The 20,233-nt window shown below is 42.9% G+C and overlaps 1 long non-coding RNA gene across 2 annotated transcripts in view; it reads left to right on the top strand.

Annotated features, from left to right (window-relative positions):
* The window catches only part of LOC140200789 (uncharacterized), a 67,643-nt gene that overhangs the window by 7,173 nt on the left and 40,237 nt on the right, over window positions 1–20,233 (top strand). The window contains exons 2-3 of one of the 2 annotated variants that reach the window (XR_011886731.1): window positions 6,288–6,522; window positions 13,144–13,229. This is a non-coding gene — a long non-coding RNA (uncharacterized lncRNA). The remainder of the gene's footprint in view (window positions 1–6,287; window positions 6,523–13,143; window positions 13,230–20,233) is intronic. The other variant, XR_011886732.1, reaches the window with a different exon arrangement.

Here is a 20,233-nt window from a genome sequence, read left to right on the forward strand (position 1 = left end):
AATATCTGCTAAGTAGTCTGGAATTTGCAATTGTCTCCGGATAGTTTTGCAAATGGTTGGGTCTCTCTAAATCCTGTTAACCATGCCTGCTGAATATAACAACAAAAAAACTTATTCATGTTACAGAGCACAGATTACCACAGTTGTTGAGTGAGTCTCAAATCTAGCATCTGACAACCAGTATCCAAAGCAACACGGTCCCACGGGTTGTTGTACAGAGCAAATTGTACTTACATAGATTCTCTCATTTTCATTACCACAAAGTACTTTGCATCCAATGAAATAGTCTTAAAAGGTCATTGCTGTTCTGAGAATTAGAGTCGTACAGCATAAACACAGCTGTTTGACTCACTGAGCCATGCAAACTATCAAGTACGTATTTACACTTACCCTATACTACTCCTGTGCCTAATAAAGTGGCCACTGAGTGTATTTCTCTATGTTTGTGATCTGCTGTAACAATCCATCCTCTTCAAGATACAATATGCTGTACGCTCTCAGAGGCTCTTCTGCACACCACTGTTGGAATGCTTGGTTACTTGAGTTACTGTCACCTTCCTATCAGCTTGAACCAGTCTGGCCATTCTCCTTTCACCTCTCTCATTAACAAGTTGTTTTCACCCACAGAACTGTTGCTGTGAGGATTTTTTTGTTTTGTTTTTGCTCCATTTCCTTTGAAAACTAGAGACTGTTGTATGTGCAGATCCCAGGAGATCAGCATTTACTGAGGTACTCACACTACCCCATCTGGTACCAACAATCGTTCTACTTTCAAAATCAATTAGATCTCATTTCTTCCCCATTCTGATGTTTCATCTGAAAAATATTTTTTTCTTCCCACATTCCTATCAATTGCCCACAAATTCTAACACTCTAGCACACGTGGCAATAATTATTCTTTTGTGTATTTGGATGGTTCAATCAGCTGATTGAAAAGGCCAAGGAATCAACAGCACACTGACGACGTCTTCTCGCATGGTGACAAAATATTTGAAAGTAAATTGCCAAGATTGGAGAAAAACTCAACCCAACCACATTTGTGGCAATTTACAGTAGACAATAACCTTTTCATTGGTATGTCTTTGAGATGCAGGAGAGAATGGTGCACCCAGTGGAAACTCCACATAAGATCACAAGGTTATTGGAGCAGAAATAGCCACTCAGCCCTTCAAACCTGTGCTGCTATTCAGTATGATCACGTGTTCTATACTTGCCTCAACTCCCCTTCTTTTGCCAGGTTCTCATAATCCTTAATCTCCTGCCTCTCCCTGTACCCTTAGATGCCCTTCTAATCAAAACCTCTGCTTTAAATATACCCAATAACTTGACCTTTACAGCCATCTGGGGCAATGTATCTCACAGATTCACAACTCTCTGGCTAAAGAAGTTCTTCCTTATCTCTGTTTTAAAGGGATGTCCTTGAATACTGAGGCTGTGCCCCCCAATCCTAGACTCCCCCTCTATGCATCCTCGCCACATCTAGGCCATTCAGTACTTGATAGGTTTCAAAATGAACCCTTTCCCTTTCATGCTTCTAGTCTCTTGTCAGTATAGGGCCACAGCCATCAAACATTCCTTGTCTTGGTTTGAGCATATCTGAAGGGATTCCCATGCACAACAGTATCTAGAGTTTAAGGAGAATGGTGAAACACAAAAAAACATCCATTAAGCGGTAGTTTTGCGGGTGAAAACACCTTGTTAATGAAATAGGTCAGAGGAGAATGACCAGACTGGTTCAAGCTGACAGGAAGGCAACAGTAATACAAATAACCATACGTTACAACATGCCTTGTACTTAAACACTTGCAACTAGGCCATTCAGTACTTGATAGGTTTCAAAATGAACCCTTTCCCTTTCATGCTTCTAGTCTCTTGTCAGTATAGGGCCACAGCCATCAAATATTCCTTGTCTTGGTTTGAGCATATCTGAAGGGATTCCCATGCACAACAGTATCTAGAGTTTAAGGAGAATGGTGAAACACAAAAAAACATCCATTAAGCGGTAGTTTTGCGGGTGAAAACACCTTGTTAATGAAATAGGTCAGAGGAGAATGACCAGACTGGTTCAAGCTGACAGGAAGGCAACAGTAATACAAATAACCATACGTTACAACATGCCTTGTACTTAAACACTTGCAACTGTTGACTGTCTGCATGAGGGGTGCTCTTCTTTCTAAATCTTTAAAATTATACATAATGCTAAACTCTGAGTGAGTGTTTCAAGCTCAAGTTTATTGTTGTTCAACTGTATACATGTATACCATTAAATGAAGCAACGTCCCTCTGCACAACACTGTACATATAACTCACACACATAACACATAAAGTAATATACCAAAAATAAATTACAAATTATAAAATGCATATATGATACAACTTAAAAAGTAAACAGTATAATGCTACTGGCACTTCCTATTTGATAAGACCTGCGTGGAGACAGGGAGTTCAGTAGTCTCACAGCTTGGGAAAGAAGCTGTTTCCCATCCTAACAGTTCTTGTCCTAATGCTAGAGAACTTTATGCCTGTTGTTAGGGGGTCAAAGAGATTGTTGGATGGATGGGAGGGATCACTGACAATGCTAAGAGCCCTGTGTATGCAGCACTCCTAATAACTACCTCTAATGTGTGAAAGAGAGATGCCTATGATCCTTGCAATCGTTTGTAGGTACTTGTGGTTAGATGACTTGTAATTCCTATCCAGATGGTGATGCAGCTGGTCAGGACATTCTCAGTGGTGCTCCTATATAAATTGGTTAGATGGAGGGAAGGAGAGTGGAGCTTCACATGCCTCCATCTGATGAGGAAGTGGAGAAAGCTGCTGTGCTCTCTTGACCAAAGCGTGGTGCTGAGGGACTAAGTGAGATCATTGGTTATGTGCACTCCCAGAAATCTGGTGCATTTAAATCTCTCTGTGGAGGAGCCAAGTATGTGCAGTGAGGAGTGGCCAGCCTGCACCATCTTAATGTTCACAAGCATCTCATTGGTCTTGTTCACATAGAGACTCAAATTGCTGTGTTCACACAATTCTACCAGCTGCCCTGTCTCTCAGTACATTGTCTCGTCGTCATTGTTGATGAGGCCAACCACTCTTGTGGCATCAGCAAACTTGATCATTCAGTTTGAACTGGATTTAACATTGCAATCATGTGTCATCAGTGTGAACGGCAGCGGGCTGAGCACGAAGCCCACGGGAGCACTGGTGCTCAATGTAATGGAGCTCATGATGTTTCTGCCAACACAGATTGAGTATGGCCTTTCTGTCGAGAACGTTGCATGTTGCATTTCGTATTTTGATAATGGGAGGAGTTAGCTGAGCACTCAGTTCTCAGAAAAGGCTGCAACAGAGAGTCATAGAGCACTACAGCCCTTTCAATCCATCTAGTCAGTGTCAAACTATTACTCCACGTAGCATCATTGAACTGCACCTGAACCATAGCCCTCCATACCCCTCCCATCAATTTATCTGTCCAAATTTCTCTTAAATGCTGAAATAGAACCTGAATCCATCACTTCCACTGGCAGCTTGTTCCACACTCTAACCACTTTCTGAGTCAAGTTCCCCTTCATGTTCCCTTTCACCTTTTACCCTTAACCTTTGCCTTCTACTCTCAGTGGCCTCTTTATTAAGTACCTCCTGTACCTAATAATCTGTCCACTGAGTGAATGTTCATGATCTTCTGCTGCTGTAGCCAAACCTCTTCAAGGCTCAACATGTTGTGCATTCAGAGATGCTCTTCTGCACATCACTGTTGCAACGTGTGGTTATTTTTATTACTGCTGCCTTCCTGTCAGCTTGAGCCAGTCTGGTCATTCTCCTTGGGTTTCGTCCATTAACAAGGCATTTTCACCCACCAATCTGCCGCTCAGTGGATGCTGCTTAAACACTAAATACTGTTGTACATGAAAATCCCAGGAGATCAGTAGCTTCAGACAAAAAGCAACACACAGAAACTGCTGGAAGAACTCAGCAGGTCAGGCAGCATCTATAGAAATGAATGATCAGTCAACGTTTCTGGCCAAGACCCTTCTTCAGGACTGAGAGGGAAGGGAGATAACATCAGTTTAAAGAAGTGGGGAGGGGAGATAGGCTAGCTGGAAGACGATAGGTAAACCCAAGTGGGTGGGAAAGTTCAAGGGCTGGAGAAGAAGGAATCTGATAGGAGAGGAGAGTGGACCAGAGGAGCAAGGGAAGCAGGAGGGGACTCATGGAGAAGTTTCAGCAATACTTAAACCAAGTTATATTGTCTTACCATTATATATTAGCCAATGTAAGTGGTATATGTACTGTGTAGAGCAGTGATGAATGCCATAAGTATTGCAATTGGACAGAGTTAATAAACTGCTGCCAGTGGCTAATGTTCCACTGCTAACAGTAAGTCTGTAGATTGTGACAGAAAGCAACTTTAAAGTGCATTGACTAAAGCATAGAATGACAGCGAGATGAACCTCAACTGAAAAAAAACTGAGAACACGCAGACAGAGTTATATCAGAATAAAAGACAGGAATAAAGTATTCAACTACTTCAATTATTAATCAGGTTCATATACTGGGAACAGTTTTTAGATCTTGCCAAGCTTTATATCCCTCATTAGCTGATGCCACTTGATAGCATTGAGTGCAATTATCCAAATTCTCCATAGGCTGCAAAACAGGAAGTTCCATATTAGAGAGAGTTACCCTGTTCTCATTTTGAGTAATCGCACGTCCTCTCTGCGCAGTACTGGCATGATTTCCATAACAGGCAAAATTCCGCAGATGTGGAGAGCACCAGAAAAGACAAGAAGCTCTCGATGGGTCATTCAGCATCTATGCAGAAATACTTAGAGTTAATGGTCTATGTTGTTGATCTCTTATAGAAAAGTAAAACATCCTTGCATCAGTGCGCTGAGATCCAAATTGAATTGACTTCATTACTTACATCTTTCACATACATGAGGAGTAAAAATCTTTATGTTACGTTTCCATCTAAATGTGCAATGTGCAATTTACAGTAATTTGTAATGAATAGTATGTACAACAGGACAGTCAATAGAGCATAGAAATACAACTGTATCAGCATGAATTAATCAGTCTGATGGCCTGGTGGAAGAAATTGTCCCGGAGCCTGTTGGTCCGGGCTTTTATGCTGCTGTACCATTTCCGGGTAGTAGCAGCTGGAATAGATTGTGGTTAGGTTGACTCGGGTCCCCAATGATCCTTTGGACCCTTTTTACATACCTGTCTTTGTAAATGTCCTGAATAGTGGGAAGTTCACATCTGGAGATGCACTGAGCTGTCCGCACCACTCTCTGCAGCGTCCTGTGATTAAGGGAAGTACAGTTCCCATACCAGGCAGTGATGCAGCCAGTTAGGATGCTCTTAATTGTGCCCCTGTAGAAAGTACTTAGGATATGGGGGCCCATACCAAACTTCTTTAACTGTCTATGGTGAAAGAGAGGCTGTTGTGCCTTTTACAACACACAGCTGGTATGTACAGATCACATGAGATCCTCAGTGATGTGTATGCCAAGGAATTTAAAGCTGTTCACCCTCTCAACCCCAGGTCCTTTGATGTCAATAGGGGTTAGCCTGTCTCCGTTCCTCCTGTAGTCCACAACCAGCACCTTTGTTTTTGCGACATTGAGGGGGAGGTTGTTTCCTTGACACCACTGTGTCAGGGTGATGACTTCTCTGAAGGCTGCCTCATTATTATTTGAGATTAGGTCAATCATTCTTGTATCATCGGCAAATTTAATTAGCAGACTGGAGCTGTGGGTGGCGACACAGTCATGGGCGTACGGAGAGTAAAGAAGGGGGCTTAGGACACAGCCCTGAGGAGCACCTGTGTTGAGGGTCAGAGGGGCAGAGGTGAGGGGGCTCACCCTTGCCACCTGATGGCGATCTGACAGGAAGTCCAGGATCCAGCTGCACTTAGCAGGGTGAAGGCCAATGTCTCTAAGCTTCTCATTGTGCCTAGAAGGAATTATGGTGTTGAATGTTGAGCTGTAGTCCAAGAACAGCATTCTCACATAAGCATCTTCTCCACATGTGTAAGGACAGTGTGTAGAGTTGTGGCTATTGCGACATCTGTTGATCAGTTGTGTCAGTAGGCGAACTGTGGGGGTCCAGTGTGGGTGGTAGGATGCTGCAGATGTAGTCCTTGACCAGCCTCTCAAAGTATTTGCTTATTATTGAGGTGAGTGTGACTGATGCCAGTCGTTCAGACATGATGCCAGTAAACAACGCTACCAAGGGTGATGCCCACAAGAATGGTCTGGAGCAACTTATTTGATTTATTTTTATTTCAGATGTGGCTCTGCTACTTTTGGAGCTTGTTTTCTACATGCTGGCAGTGTGTTTTTGGATCGATCAGACAATCTGACACTTCGCTGTCTCCAAGAGAGTTCTACAAGGCTGCAAGCGAAGCTTGTGGCATGGAGTCCAGTAAGCCTGGAGACGGGCCATGAGCCCACGATCGACTCCATCTCTTGCTGATTAAAGCACCAACGAAGATAGAAATCATCAAGGTGGAAGCAGAGGCAAGTGAGTGTTTGGCGCCCCTAACTCTCTGCTGCCAGAGGACGGTGGCTGAGTGTGACAGTTTCTCTCTCCTTCTTGCCTGCTGTTCACAAGGGATGTTCCTTGTATTCAAGTTCACATTTATGATGTACTCCAGTTTCTGGTTGCTCCTTTTTTATCATTGCTAGTTTGAGTGATTTTGAATTGGGGTGGCCTGTAGGTAATGACAACTGAACTGAACTAAACCTCAAACACGAGGAAATCTGCAGATGCTGGAATTTCAAGCAACACACAACAGACCCGACGCAGACTGCGAGATCATTTCGCTGAACACCATCGCTCTGCCCGCCAGAGAAAGCAGGATCTTCCAGTGGCCACTCATTTTAATTCCATGTCCGATTCCTATTCTGATATGCCTATCCACGGCCTCCTCTACTGTAAAGATGAAGCCACACTCAGGTTGGAGGAACAACACCTTATATCCCGTCCGGGTAGCCTCCAACCTGATGGCATGAACACTGACTTCTCAAACTTCCGCTAATGCCCCACGTCCCCCTCGTACCCCATCCATTATTTATTTATATACACACATTCTTTTTCTCTCTCTCCTTTTTCTCCCTCTGTCCCTCTCACTATACCCCTTGTCCATCCTCTAGGCTTTCTTCCCCCCTCCCTCTTTTCTTTCTCCCTAGGCCTCCTGTCCCATAATCTTCTCATATCCCTTTTGCCCATCAACTATCCAGCTCTTGGCTCCATCCCTCCCCCTCCTGTCTTCTTCTATCATTTCAGATCTCCCCCTCCCCCTCCCCCTCCCACTTTCAAATCTCTTACTAGCTCTTCTTTCAGTTAGTCCTGACGAAGGGTCTCAAGAAATGTCGACTGTACCTCTTCCTAGAGATGCTGCCTGGCCTGCTGCGTTCACCAGCAACTTTTATGTGTGTTGCCTGAAATAAACCTTTTGATTCTGTGTTTTATATCCTGTGTTTTCACTCTTTTTTTAATTGCCGTTTATGTTATTTGTCAATTTCTGCGTGTAGGGTTGAGGGGTTATGATGCTCTGTTTCTTTGAAAGGGTTCCATGGTTCTTTTTTGTGCCTTGGCTGTCCGTGGGGAAGACAAATTTCGGAGTTGTGTACTCCATACACACTTTGATAATAAATGTACCTTGAGTCCTTTGAATCATCTCAAACTATCAAGCCAGTTTAGTGCAAAATGTATTTTGCATGGAGTTCAAGGCTGCCCTAAGTTCTGCTCCCTGCCACCTGATGGCTTATCAAATGGGTGCAAGTATCCGTTAAGGAGGCAGTACAGAGATATGAAGGCTAGTTTTTCCACCATCAACCAGCTGAGGATTTCAAATACTACCAAAACTCATGTTCCCATTCATGTTAATTAAAAGCACCTCTGAAGTACAATGTGCCATTATGACAAAATATCAATAATGCTCAAGCAATATTTATTTGGAAATATTCTTTGTTATACAATAAAATGAATCTTCAGCCTTAATGAGACACTAAGAAAGATAGGAGTGCTTGATCACTGCAACATTATCAGTCAAGGATACATCTTCTCCACCAAGAGAATGGACCAAAATTCTACATATATTCTCATAAAAAAAGAGCAAAATTAATTCACCTGACCCTTTGGAGCCTACTCTGTCGCTCATTAAGGCCATGGCTGATCTTCTACCTCAGAACGATTTTCCAACAGTATCTCCATATCCCTTGATTCTTTATGTCCAAAAAATCTGTAAATCTCTAATTCGAATAAACGTAATAGTTCATCTTCCACAGCTGTCTGGAGGGCTGAACTTTAAACACTTTTCACCATCCGAGTCTTTCTACCAACTCCAAGGAGAAGAAACTCATCCTTAGTTGTAAGCATTAAATAAGTCAATGGAATTGAATTTCAGAGACGCATCAAGCACATGTAGGTGTTAAGAGGTGCCACTGAGAATAGTATTTTATCTATGTCTCATTCGGCAATCACCTACCCTGCCATTAACTATCTTGCCTATAGATACACATCCTCAATATCACATTCACCCATCATTGGTAGCTAGATCTTCACCTAACAAAGCCGCAGCAGTCCGGAACTTGTTCCTTTTAAGTTCCTTGAGATGACTTTCCTTGGCAAAGACATGATTAGAATGTAAATTATTCTTGTTAAGTTAAAAAGATAGCAGATCATCAGTCAGTGTCCTGGCCTAGCATAAGTGTTCAGTCAAACGAGCTGATCATCATCACCACCACAATTTGGGGAAAACAATCTCCTACCTTAATGTGTGAGTGCACCTATGCATACATTCCTTGATAAGAGATAATTTCACTCCTAAATGTTCTCTGGAAAGCAATGCCCTGTAAAAATGCAATGCAGCAACATAACTTCTACTTCAATAATGTGTTTCGCTCTGATGCATATTACATCGCTGGATTGTGAAGATAGCATTGTATTAATTACATATTGCAGAGAGATGGATGATATAATCTCCTCTCCAGCTCTGTTTTTTAATCAAGGTTGGTTACAAATATTAATGTTCCAAAGTAGCATCCATTCCGGACTTCAGTAACTGTTTATGAATCAGATACGAAAATTAAATTTCGATTGGTTAAAATTGTTTATTAGAGTTTGAAAATTTACAGTGGTATCGATTTTTTTCTGATATTTCTGTTGGGATAAGATGCATATGCATGAATAGTTATCACCTTGGCACTAGTTTTTGATGTGAACTATAAATTGAATAATAATGATATCATGGAAACATATGAAATAAGCATTTACCCAAAAATGTTGTTTATTGAAAAACCTCCAGTTTATTAAACCTGTTTTGTACCTCTCATGAAAGCTGTGTAGATTTCTAGCCAAATACCAGTTTAACAAATATGCCCACAATGGATTAAAAATGATCTCTTGTTAACAGTTGGATAACAGCAGATTTTAGAATGGTGCAGGAAATACAGGGTTGTAGTTATAGGTGATTTCAACTTCCCTCATATTGACTGGCACCTCCTGACTGCAAGGGGGGGATAGATGGAGCTGAATTTGTCAGGCGTGTTCAAAAAGGATTCCTGACACAGTATGTGGACCGGCCAACGAGGAGAGGCCATACTGGATCTAGTTCTGGGTAATGAACCTGGTCAGGTGGCAGACCTCTTGGTGGGGGAGCAAGAGGTGAGAGTGACCACAACTCCCTTAGCTTCAGCATAGCTATGGAAAAGGATAAAAACAGACAAAATGAGAAAGTGCTTAACTGGGGAAGGGCTAACTATGAAGAGATGAGGCAGGAACTAGCGAGAATAAATTAGAAACAGATGTTCAAGGGTGGAAGCACAGAAGTAATGTGGAGGAAGTTTAGGGACCACTTGTGCTGGGTTCAGGATAGGTTTTTCCCACTGAGACATGGAAAAAATGGTAGGAAAAGGGAACCGTGGCTGACGAAACACGTGAGGCAATTTGTCAAGAGGAAGAAGGAAGTATATGTTAGGTGTTGTATAAGAAGCAGGAGGGGCTCATGAAAAATATGGGGTAGCTAGGAAGGAGCTTAAAAAAGGACTTAGGAGAGCTCGAAGGTGGCATGAGAAGGCCTTGGCATGTAGGATTAAGGAGAACCCCAAGGCGTTCTATGTGTATGTGAAGAACAGAAGGATGACAAGAATGAAGGTGGGGCCGCTAAAGGATAAAGAAGGCAACCTGTGCCTGGAGGTGGAGGAAGTTGGGGAGGTCCTAAATGAATACTTTGCTTCAGTATTCACAAGTGAAAAGGACCTTGATCAGGGTGAGGTTGAAATAGAACAGGACAGTGTGCTGGACAATAAGGAGATTAAGGAAGAAGAAGTGTTGGATCGTCTTAAAAACATCAAGATTGGTAAGTCCCCAGGGCCAGACTTGATATACCCCAGGTTGCTGTGGGAAGTGAGAGAAGAGATCGCTGGAGCAGCAGCTACAATCTTTGAATCCCATTGGCTGCAGGGGAGGTACCGGAGGATTGGAGAATGACAAATGTAGTTCTCTTGTTTAAAAAGGGTAATAGGGAGAATCCTGGGAACTACAGACCACTGAGTCTTACGTCGATGGTCTGCAAACTATTGGAAGGGATTCTTAAAGACTTGTTTCTAATTTCTACGAGCATTTGGAGAAGTACAGTCTACTCAAAGATAGTCAACATGGTTTTGTGAGGGGAAGGTCGTGCCTCATGAGCCTAATTGAGTTTTTTGAAGAGGTAACAAAAGAAATTGATGAGGGTAGGGCGGTAGATGTGGTCTACATAGATTTTAGCAAGGCATTTGACAAGGTCCCCCACAAGAGAATCATCCAGAAAGTCATGAGGCATGGGATCAGTGGAACCTTGGCTGTATGGATAAAAAATTGGCTTACGGGAAGAAAGCAGAGGGTAGTAGTGGAAGGAAAATATTCTGCCTGGAGGTCGGTGACTAGTGGAGTGCCGCAAGGTTCTGTCCTGGGACCCCTGCTCTTTGTGATTTTTATAAATGACCTGGATGAAGAGGCAATAGGATGGGTGAGTAAGTTTGTGGATGACATGAAGATTGGAGGAGTTGTGGATGGAGATATTGGTTGTCGAAGGTTACAAGAGGATATAGACAGGATGCAGAGATGGGCAGAAAAGTGGCAGATGGAGTTCAATCCGGATAAGTGTGAGATGATGCATTTTGGAAGGACAAACCAGAATGCTGAGTACAGGGTTAATGGTTCGTTACTTAATAGTGTGGATGAACAGAGGGACCTTGGGGTTCAAATCCATACATCCCTCAAGGTCGCTGCACAGGTTGATAGGATAGTTAAGAAGGCCTAGAGGATGCTAGGCTTCATTATTAGGGGGATTGAGTTCAAGAGTGGAGAGGTCATGTTGCAACTCTACAAATCTCTGGTGAGACCACACTTGTGTTCAGTTCTGGTCACCTCATTATAGGAAGGATGTGGAAGCTATGGAGAGGGTGCAGAGGAGATTTAGCAGGATGTTGCCTGGATTGGAAAACAAGTCTTATAAGGCAAGTTTAGCAGAGCTGGGACTTTTCTCTTTGGAGCGTAGAAGGATGAGGGGGGACTTGATAGAGGTCTACAAGATTATGAGAGGCATAGATAGGGTGGATAGCCAGTACCTGTTTCCCAGGGCATGAATAGCAAACACCAGGGGGCATATGCACAAAAATAAGGGAGGGAAGTTTAGGGGAGACATCAGGGGTAAGTTTTTTACACAGAAGGTTGTTGGTGCCTGGAATGACTTACCAGGGATGGTGGTGGAGGCTAAAACATTAGGGGTATTTAAGAGTCTCTTGGACAGGCACATGGATGAAAGAAGAATAGAGGGTTACGGGGTAGTGAGGGTTTAGTACTTTTTTTTAGAAATATATGGGTTGGCACAACATCGAGGGCCGAAAGGCCTGTACTGTGCTGTGGTATTCTAGCGTCTAGTGTCTATAACAAGATTTACAAACTGCACCATTTATGGAAAACAAGACATTTCTCAATGCTGCTGAAAATATATTCTCTCAAGTCTAAAGACAAAATTGATACGATACCTGTTTTTAGATTGATCTTTAATATTTTTGGCGTGATTATAATCATGTAGCTCAATTTTTCTTAACCATCATACAGTCTTAAACCAAAGAAGCTGATTGTTTGCCTCTAATAAAAAAACTTTTACTAGCCTCTATATGTATGTACACCCATGGTAATTATATAAACCAATCAGCACTTTCTGAAGAAACGGATTACAATTTTTGAGTGTGATCCTGATAACTACCTATAGCCGTGAGAGCGTGAAAAAATTACTAGAAGGTTCCAGGGATGATGAATCACTGCTGTAAAATTAGAACGTGGAACAGAGTCATAGACTTAAAGAAAGATGCAGCACAGAAATAGGTACAGATTTGTACACATTCACATGCATTTTCCCACAGTCACATCAACTGCCACTTAGACTCTACCATGACCTACACACTGTGTTCAATTAATTGACTGACCGGTGCTTTGAGATGCAGGGAGAAACCAGAGTGCCAGAAGGAACTCCTTGCAGCCTCAGGGAGTATGTGCCAGCTCTGGGTAGACAGCGGCAGAGATTAGAATTTAACCTGAGTCGCTGGAGCTGGGTGCAGCAGCTCTACTAGCATCTTCAGGCAATTCTCCTTGAAGCAAAGAAAGTTGAAAGGTTTGATGGAGGAGTACTGGATTATAGATGGGATAATGGAGGGCAGCTCTTCCTATATGTGGTCAGTTTAAGACCAAGTGATGGATTTTAAGTTTTAGAGAGAGGATTTTAGTGGGATGCAGGAAAATACTTTCATATTCACTAATTACAAACTGGATGGAATTTACTATTTCTAACGATGATGAAAACGGAGATAATCTGGCCTGTAAAATAGGATTTGAAAAAGAAACTGAGGGAAAATAATTTCCAAGGCAATGGGGAAAGAAATCAGTGGAATGGAGTGTTCAGAATTATTGCTTTAGGAATTGGCACAGATTTATTGGCCCAAGTGCAAAGCTATGTATTTGGAGCAAGCCTACTTCTCAGCCCCTCAGGTCTGTTCCATTGTTTAAACACGTTGTAGCTGAACATAGAAATCAACATCAAACTGCAACCCAACATTAGGTTGATTAATGCTTTTGTCTTTACTATTCTGATAGCTGACATTGTTTCTGAAAGAAGACCAAAGCTACCAAAATGTGAGGCTGTTCTGGAGATCATTCCTTATGCCAGTGAATTGTTTGAGGTGAGTAATCCTATCCAAACCTGAAAAAGAACCAATTGTGTTTACATGTAATTGTTTGCCAATGATATCAGCACTGACTTAAATTTTATTACCTGGTCACATTAAAGCCTGGAAATAATAAAAGCTGCCGTGGAAACAAAACAGAAGACAGCCTACATTGTCCTATAACCAGTTAACCTTCATGTAGCCTCATGATGAAATGACACCAGGAGTCAGATAATTATTTCAAATTTTTATCAGAGATGAACAAAATAGATTATGCTGTAGAGATCCAAGGAATGTCAGATTTGTAATCAAGGAAATGGTAACTAAATGACAACCACAGTTTTATCCAATAAGACAGCTTTGACAGTGATTTATATGGATCAGCTCAGCTTTTGTGGCTCTGGGACACCTTTCAGCAGTGCAGAGTTTCAACAGGATCTGGGAACTTGCTTTGCTGAAGTATTGGCAATCTCTGTAAGTTTGATTATTTTGTTTCAAACTTTGATTTTTATCTACTGCTTCTCATCATGTCCTCCAATAGCTGAATGACAAGATATCGAATATTAGAGTATGACGGAGGCATGATGCTGAAATTGTTGGAAGAGTAATCCAGAGACATGATTCTGATCTCATCATAGCAGCTATGTGATACAAATTCCATTAACACTTGGTAATTAAAGCAAACCAATCTTTAATAATGATGATTTATATTTCCTAATGTCCTTCAGGAGAGGAAAGCTACTCTCCTCACCTGAGATGACTTTCACGTGTCTGCAAAATCACCAATGTGACTTAAACTTAAGTGCCTTCTGACGTGGTTCACATTAAGAATGGACAATACATGGTAGTCCTTCTAGTTACGCCCAGAACCTGAAAGTGGATAAATAACAAAAATACCCTGAAATCTGACTTTCACCTTTTTTTAAACTGAAGAATGTGGGATGTTCTGATATAAGGTGGTAAATCCATCAAATAATCACAAGCAAACTGAATTGATTTGTATTATGTTTGTTAACTAGTTAGAAATTCACTTTCAATCTCTAAAACAATTAATTGCCTCAAGGAAAGCTCCACAATCAGATTGATTCACTGGTCATCGTAGGTGGCCTGAAAAGTTAGTTTAAAAGGAAGATTTGAGGTGGAGATGAAACCTTGGAGCTTAGCTTTGCATTTCCTAGAAAATCTGATTACCAGGGAGATCCGAGAGATTTAAATCAATCTTCTCTGATCTGCAGGGTGCATCATTTATAATTTATATAGAATTTATAATTAATAGGAAATTAACAGATTTGATCTACTTATAAATTACTCTAGGCTCATTATATAGTTGAACTAATGACAGTATATTATAATGACTTCCAGATTCATTTACAGTAATTTATAAGAATTCATTCACCTGTCTTGACAACTTGATGTCATTAGTGATTTACAACAGTCTTTGACTAGCACGAATCTTATCAAAAGGCCTTACGTTTTTCTTCCAACACCCACTATTAAACATTTGTCACGCTGCTTCTCTAAATTTCATTTGAGAAATTGACTTTAGAACAACCACTTGACATCTACAAAGCTGTCGTAGATGATTCTAATCACATTGCAGCAAAATGGAGATATGGATGAAGGGCTCTGTTAACTTTGCCCGTATTGATGAAGCTTATTTACCTGGGTAAATCCACTTTTTACCCTACTCAGATGAGAAAATCTGCAGCTGCTGGAAATCCAAGCAACACTTACAAAATTCTGAAGCAACTCAGCAGGCCAGGCAGCTTCTATGGAAAAGATTAAACAGTCATCGTTTTGGGCTCAGACCCTTCATCAAGTGTGGAAAAAGAAGATGAGAAGTTAGAGCAAGAAGGTGGGGAAAGGGGAGGGAGAAGTACAAGGGGATAGGTGATAGGTGAAACCAGGAAAGATGGAGGAGTGAAGTAGAGATTGGGAAACAGATAGTTGAAGGAGATAAGGGGGAATCTGATAGGAGAGGGTCTACCCTATTCAGATTGCTTTGATAATACACCATTTATCTTGGAATAATATATTGGTCTGTATTTGACAACTTATTTTATCTAATTCAAGCATCTGGCCACTTTTCCATCTTTCACATCCTTCATTTAAAATATTTGGCCTAGAAGTTATCAGGGTTCTGTAAAACTGTTTCAATTTGAAAGTCAGTGTGGACATTGGATTATGGATAAGGTCAGCCTCCAAATCAGCTTGTGGAAGTGATTGAATTCAGGAGGCTATACCCGCCTGAAATAGGCTCCCAAATTCCATGGAATGGGAAAGTAGGAACCCAGGTGAAAAATGATGCAATTCACATTCTATGAAGTAGTGATCTCCATGACCTGATCTCCCTCAACAAAGACAATGTTTAGAGAAACACTAGTACACGACACTTACAAACATTACAATTGTGATGGATATTCTCTTTCCAGAGCCTGACAGGCTAGTTGCTAACCTCAACTTCCTAGCACAGCAGCATGAACATTCCAAAGGGTCAGAAAAGTTTGTGACAAAGTTAAAATTAAATGCCATATTCCTTGTTCAGATTCTTGGTGTAAACAAAAACCAGTCCTTTTGAGTTTAGGGTTTTCTGGACAGTGACCTCAATACCATCACATCATTATGTTGTATTTTGATAAATTACAGCCATATACCCAGTATATTATTCATAATACCTGTTCTCTATTACTGCTGCTCTCTTTTCTCATGTTGTAATATTTCCCACTCAATATTCCTCAGCTCCTCTCCCTTAAGTGCAGAAACTATAGGTTTTAAGGTCTAAACTTAGTTTATACTTTCACCCCTGGGGTTCTTACAACTCTGCAATCATCACATCATTGCCAGATGTAGATGAACCTAGGTGAACATATTTGGAACATGTTTAAAGTTGATCACTAATGCTTACTCCGGAATGTAAAGAAAAAATATGAGTTTTCACCCCATGACAATTTTCCCTTTTGAATCGACCTTCCAAATTCTTGTGCAACTTGCCAGCTACACTCAAACAAGTGCAAGTTCATCATAGTTTTTTTTAACTCAAAAAGATCAACCTATCCATTTTATTACCACTTCCACTTTTGTCCCTTTTCCCTCACAACCAGGCCTACCTTCAGCTTAGATATTCTGTTGACTTGGACCTGAAATCACAGTTACTTCCTGAATCTATCTACCCTATCCATCCTTGGCCTATTACTTACCATGTTGTTGAGTGCCCAAGTGATTTTCAACCCAACTATCATGTCACAAATACATGTTCTTTAGAACTCTACTGAGATAAACCATCCCTCCCTGTCCATTAATATCGACACTGCTGCCATTGACACAGTTAGCCACCCCATCTTCTCCTACTTAACTCATTTTGAGTCCCATTCTTACTTGTGGCCCACAAAGACTTCCCATCCCAATCTCAAACTATTACCTCTGGAGTTCCGAAGAATCTCTTTCCAGACAATTCATGTTCCTCATACACATTGATGTTCCTTCTTAGGAAGAAATCATTTAAGGGATCATCATCAAGTTCCAAATGTAGGTGGATGACACTCAGCTCTTATAGCATATAATCAGAGGCACTACATGAATGAGATTGCTTTTGGTCTGGAACCATCAATGTTCTTGAAGAACAATATCAAGAAAAAGACTACAAAGTAATATTCTGTTTAAGATGTTCTAGAATACATCTTACAATTTGACTGTAAGTTGAGGGATCCTAAGGAAACAAACAAAAAGAAATGTAGGGTTCTCAGTAAAATTAACTGTTAACTGCTAAAAATAAAATGGCTTCTCAGTAGTGTTATAATGAAATGGCTTCTTTGTAATGTTAACTGATGAAGTAATGTTCTTTGTAGCTGAAATGTTTGGGTTATCATTATAGATAACAGGGAATTAACCAATGGAAATCATGTCATTCTATCTGTATGTGTGGGAAGCTGAGTGAGTGTGCAGGGAATTCGGCGAGGAGAGGCAAAGAGGAAGGACGTGGGGGAAGGGCTGTGGTAGGCCACCCTGGTTGGTCCCAATCCAAGGGTCAAGGAGTTCGGAGGAGATCGTATGGTGGAGAGAAGACTTATTTCTTGAGCTCCAACGATTGTGCACAAACTGATTAACTCTGATAAGTGTGGCGCCTTTTTCTTTTATATTTGTTTCCCTACTAACCACATAGATATATAAATTACATAAACCACATATAAGATTTATAAAGTGTAATCATTTATTCGTACATTGCGTACTTCCTGATATTTTATGTTGTGGGGTTTACACCGGGGTGTATTACACAGCATCTACACAAACATGAGACACAGTTTGGCAGGCAGATGGCGGTTTCCCCCTAGGCAAACGGGAGTTGATAGCGCTGAGTGTTACATTTGTGGGGGCTTGTCTGGTGATTGAATTCTGTGGATGCTGTGTGACCACTCTGTTTAAAGTACAGTTGTAATGGTGGCAGCTGCATTTCAGTGATGGTATGTGGCTGCAGGGGTGCCAGAGAGCAATGCGTGTGTGTTGAGGGGTTGGAGACTAGTGTATCGGTGAAGTGTTACTTCAAGGTTTGAGTACGGTTAAAGCTGTTGCTAAAGTGGAAATTGTATCACGGAACTTTGATTTTGAGGCAGGTACAGACATAGTGTTAGTACAGACAAGTGAGGACATAGGAGGGGCGGAGTTGCCAGAAGTGATTGGTGTCCCAGGGGAGGTGCGATCTTGGTGACTGCAAATTGTCGGGGAGGGAGGGGCTGGTGCTCAGCGAGCTGAGTCGCCAGCGGATGAGGGAGGTGATCTCAGGGAACGAATTTTCTCGGAGCTGAGGGATGAAGGGAAGGACTGGTCAGATTTGGAAAAATTGGTTAGTTCCCGCCCCTTAGCGAAAGGTGAGGGTTCCGAGCTGGCATCTGCCATTACCTCCTTGGCGAGAAAGGCAGAGGGGCCCCACCAGAGGATAAGAATTTTCTCTGGGGTAACATCCACCCCTGAAGGTGAAGAGGATTATGAGACATGGGTAGAGCAAACGTCACAGTTGTTAAGTGAGTGGCAGTGCTCGGATGAGGAAAAGCGACAGAGATTGGTTGAAAGTTTGCGGGGAGTGACGGCTGGGGTAGTGCGAGGCGTGAAGGTTAACCAGCCCTCGGCCACTCTGGATGACTATCTGGAGGCCTTGAAAACTGCTTTTAGGTTGACCGGGAGCTCCTGGGAGCTCCTCGGGGAGTTTAAAAACATGCATCAGGAGAAAGGTGAGAAGCTCTCCGCGTACCTCTTTCGGCTAGAGAGACAGCTTGGGGGGCTGCAGCACCAGGGGTGCGGGGGTCATTCGGGCTGAACAGGTGGATCAGGTAGTTAGGGGTGCCCAGGCTGAGGACAAGATTGCTTGGAGTGTCCGGCACTCCTATTACACGTGCCCTCCTCCAACGTTCGTTCAGCTGAGCAGAGATGTGAGTGGGGATGAGAACGCGTTGAGGCCGCGGGAGGACACTGTCAGTGGGGTGAAATCCTTGGGTGTAGTCCCTGGTAGTGAAGTGAGCGGAGTTGGCTCCACCCGGAAATTGATAAAGGAGGTGGTGGTCAAGCTAAGAACTGAGGGGTCGGTAGGGAGGGACCCCCTCAGGGAACAGACAGCGCAGAGGGCTGCATGTGGGGGGGGGGGTTCACGAGAAGAGGGGTAGCATGTGCTGTAACTGTGAGAAAGAGGGCCACTTCCTGTGGCAATGTGAGCGGCAGGGAGTGTGCTGTAACTGTGGGAAAGTGGGCCACTTCCGGTGGCAATGTCAGTGGCATGGAGACCCTCGGAGGGCGAGTCCCTGGGCATCCAAGCAGGAAGGGGTGTCGGGAAACTGGGAGGAGATCCAGTGAGGGAATGGCCTGGTGTCTCTGGGGGAATACGTTCCCAGCGATGTACCAAGGAACCCCCGAAAGCGAAAGACCTGATTCTGGAAGGATCAGTGGGATCCCGATCCAGTGTGTCGCTACAGATGGAGGTAATCTATGCTAAAGCCATACTCGACACCAGGTTGCAGGTCACATTACTATACCGTTTGTTTTACAACCAGTATTTAAAGCATTTGCCCTTGACCCCATTCAGTGCACTGGAGATTTGGGGCGTCAGTGCTGGTGATTATCCGCATGACGGGTATTTGTCAGTGAGACGGGAGTTTTCAGAAGCCGATGTGGAAGTGTCTGAAGTTCTGGAGACATTAGTGCTGGTTTGTCCGGACCCGGTTGAGACGGGGGGAGGGGGGGGAGGGGGTGCTTGAATTCTGGTGGGGACCAACAACCCTTTGGTGCAGAGGTTCATGGGGGTCTGTAAGGAGATAGTGGGTGAGAACTTTTTGGGGACCCTAGTTGTGTACCCAGTGCTTTGAGCTGCTTTTGAGGCAGTGCGGAGCTGCCCTGGGCTGGATGCTGAATTTAAACGAGAGACTGTATGGTGCACCCAGTCGAAGCCTAAAGTAATAAGGCGTGGGGGAGTAGCGAGAGTGATGGGAACCCCCAGTTTTCCCGGAGTGCCTGATGGTGAGACCCTTTTAGTGGATGCCCCAGAAGACTTCAAGGGGGAGTCGCGTTTTCCGGCTGGGGTGCTGGTGAGGCCCGAAGTGCAGAGGGCCTTGGTGGTACAGGCAAACAGGATGGCTGTGATTGTCAGGAACACTATGAAAAGAGAAATCATCGTCAAGAGAGGGATGCCCCTGGTGCACCTGTTCCCGGTGACGGTAATGTTTAGTGCCTCCATGGGGCTCGCTAGGGGGAATCTAAGGGGAAACAGGGGAAAGTTGACTGCTGAGGCCTTTAACTTTGGGGATGCTCCTGTGCCGCCGGATTGGAAGCAAACGTTGGTGGAGAAGATGTTGAAGATGGAAGATGTTTTTTCCCTTGGCGAGTTTGATGTGGGCTGTTCTAAGAGCACTCGCCACACCATCCGGGTGACTGAGGATATCCCGTTTAGAGAGAGGTCGCAGCGACTGGCCCCTGCAGATTTGGAAGATGTGCGCCAGCACCTGAGAAAGTTAAAGGAAGCTAGGATCATCTCTGAATCC

Source organism: Mobula birostris, chromosome 7, assembly GCF_030028105.1.
Source record: "Mobula birostris isolate sMobBir1 chromosome 7, sMobBir1.hap1, whole genome shotgun sequence".
In the NCBI taxonomy this organism is placed as follows: domain Eukaryota; kingdom Metazoa; phylum Chordata; class Chondrichthyes; order Myliobatiformes; family Myliobatidae; genus Mobula; species Mobula birostris.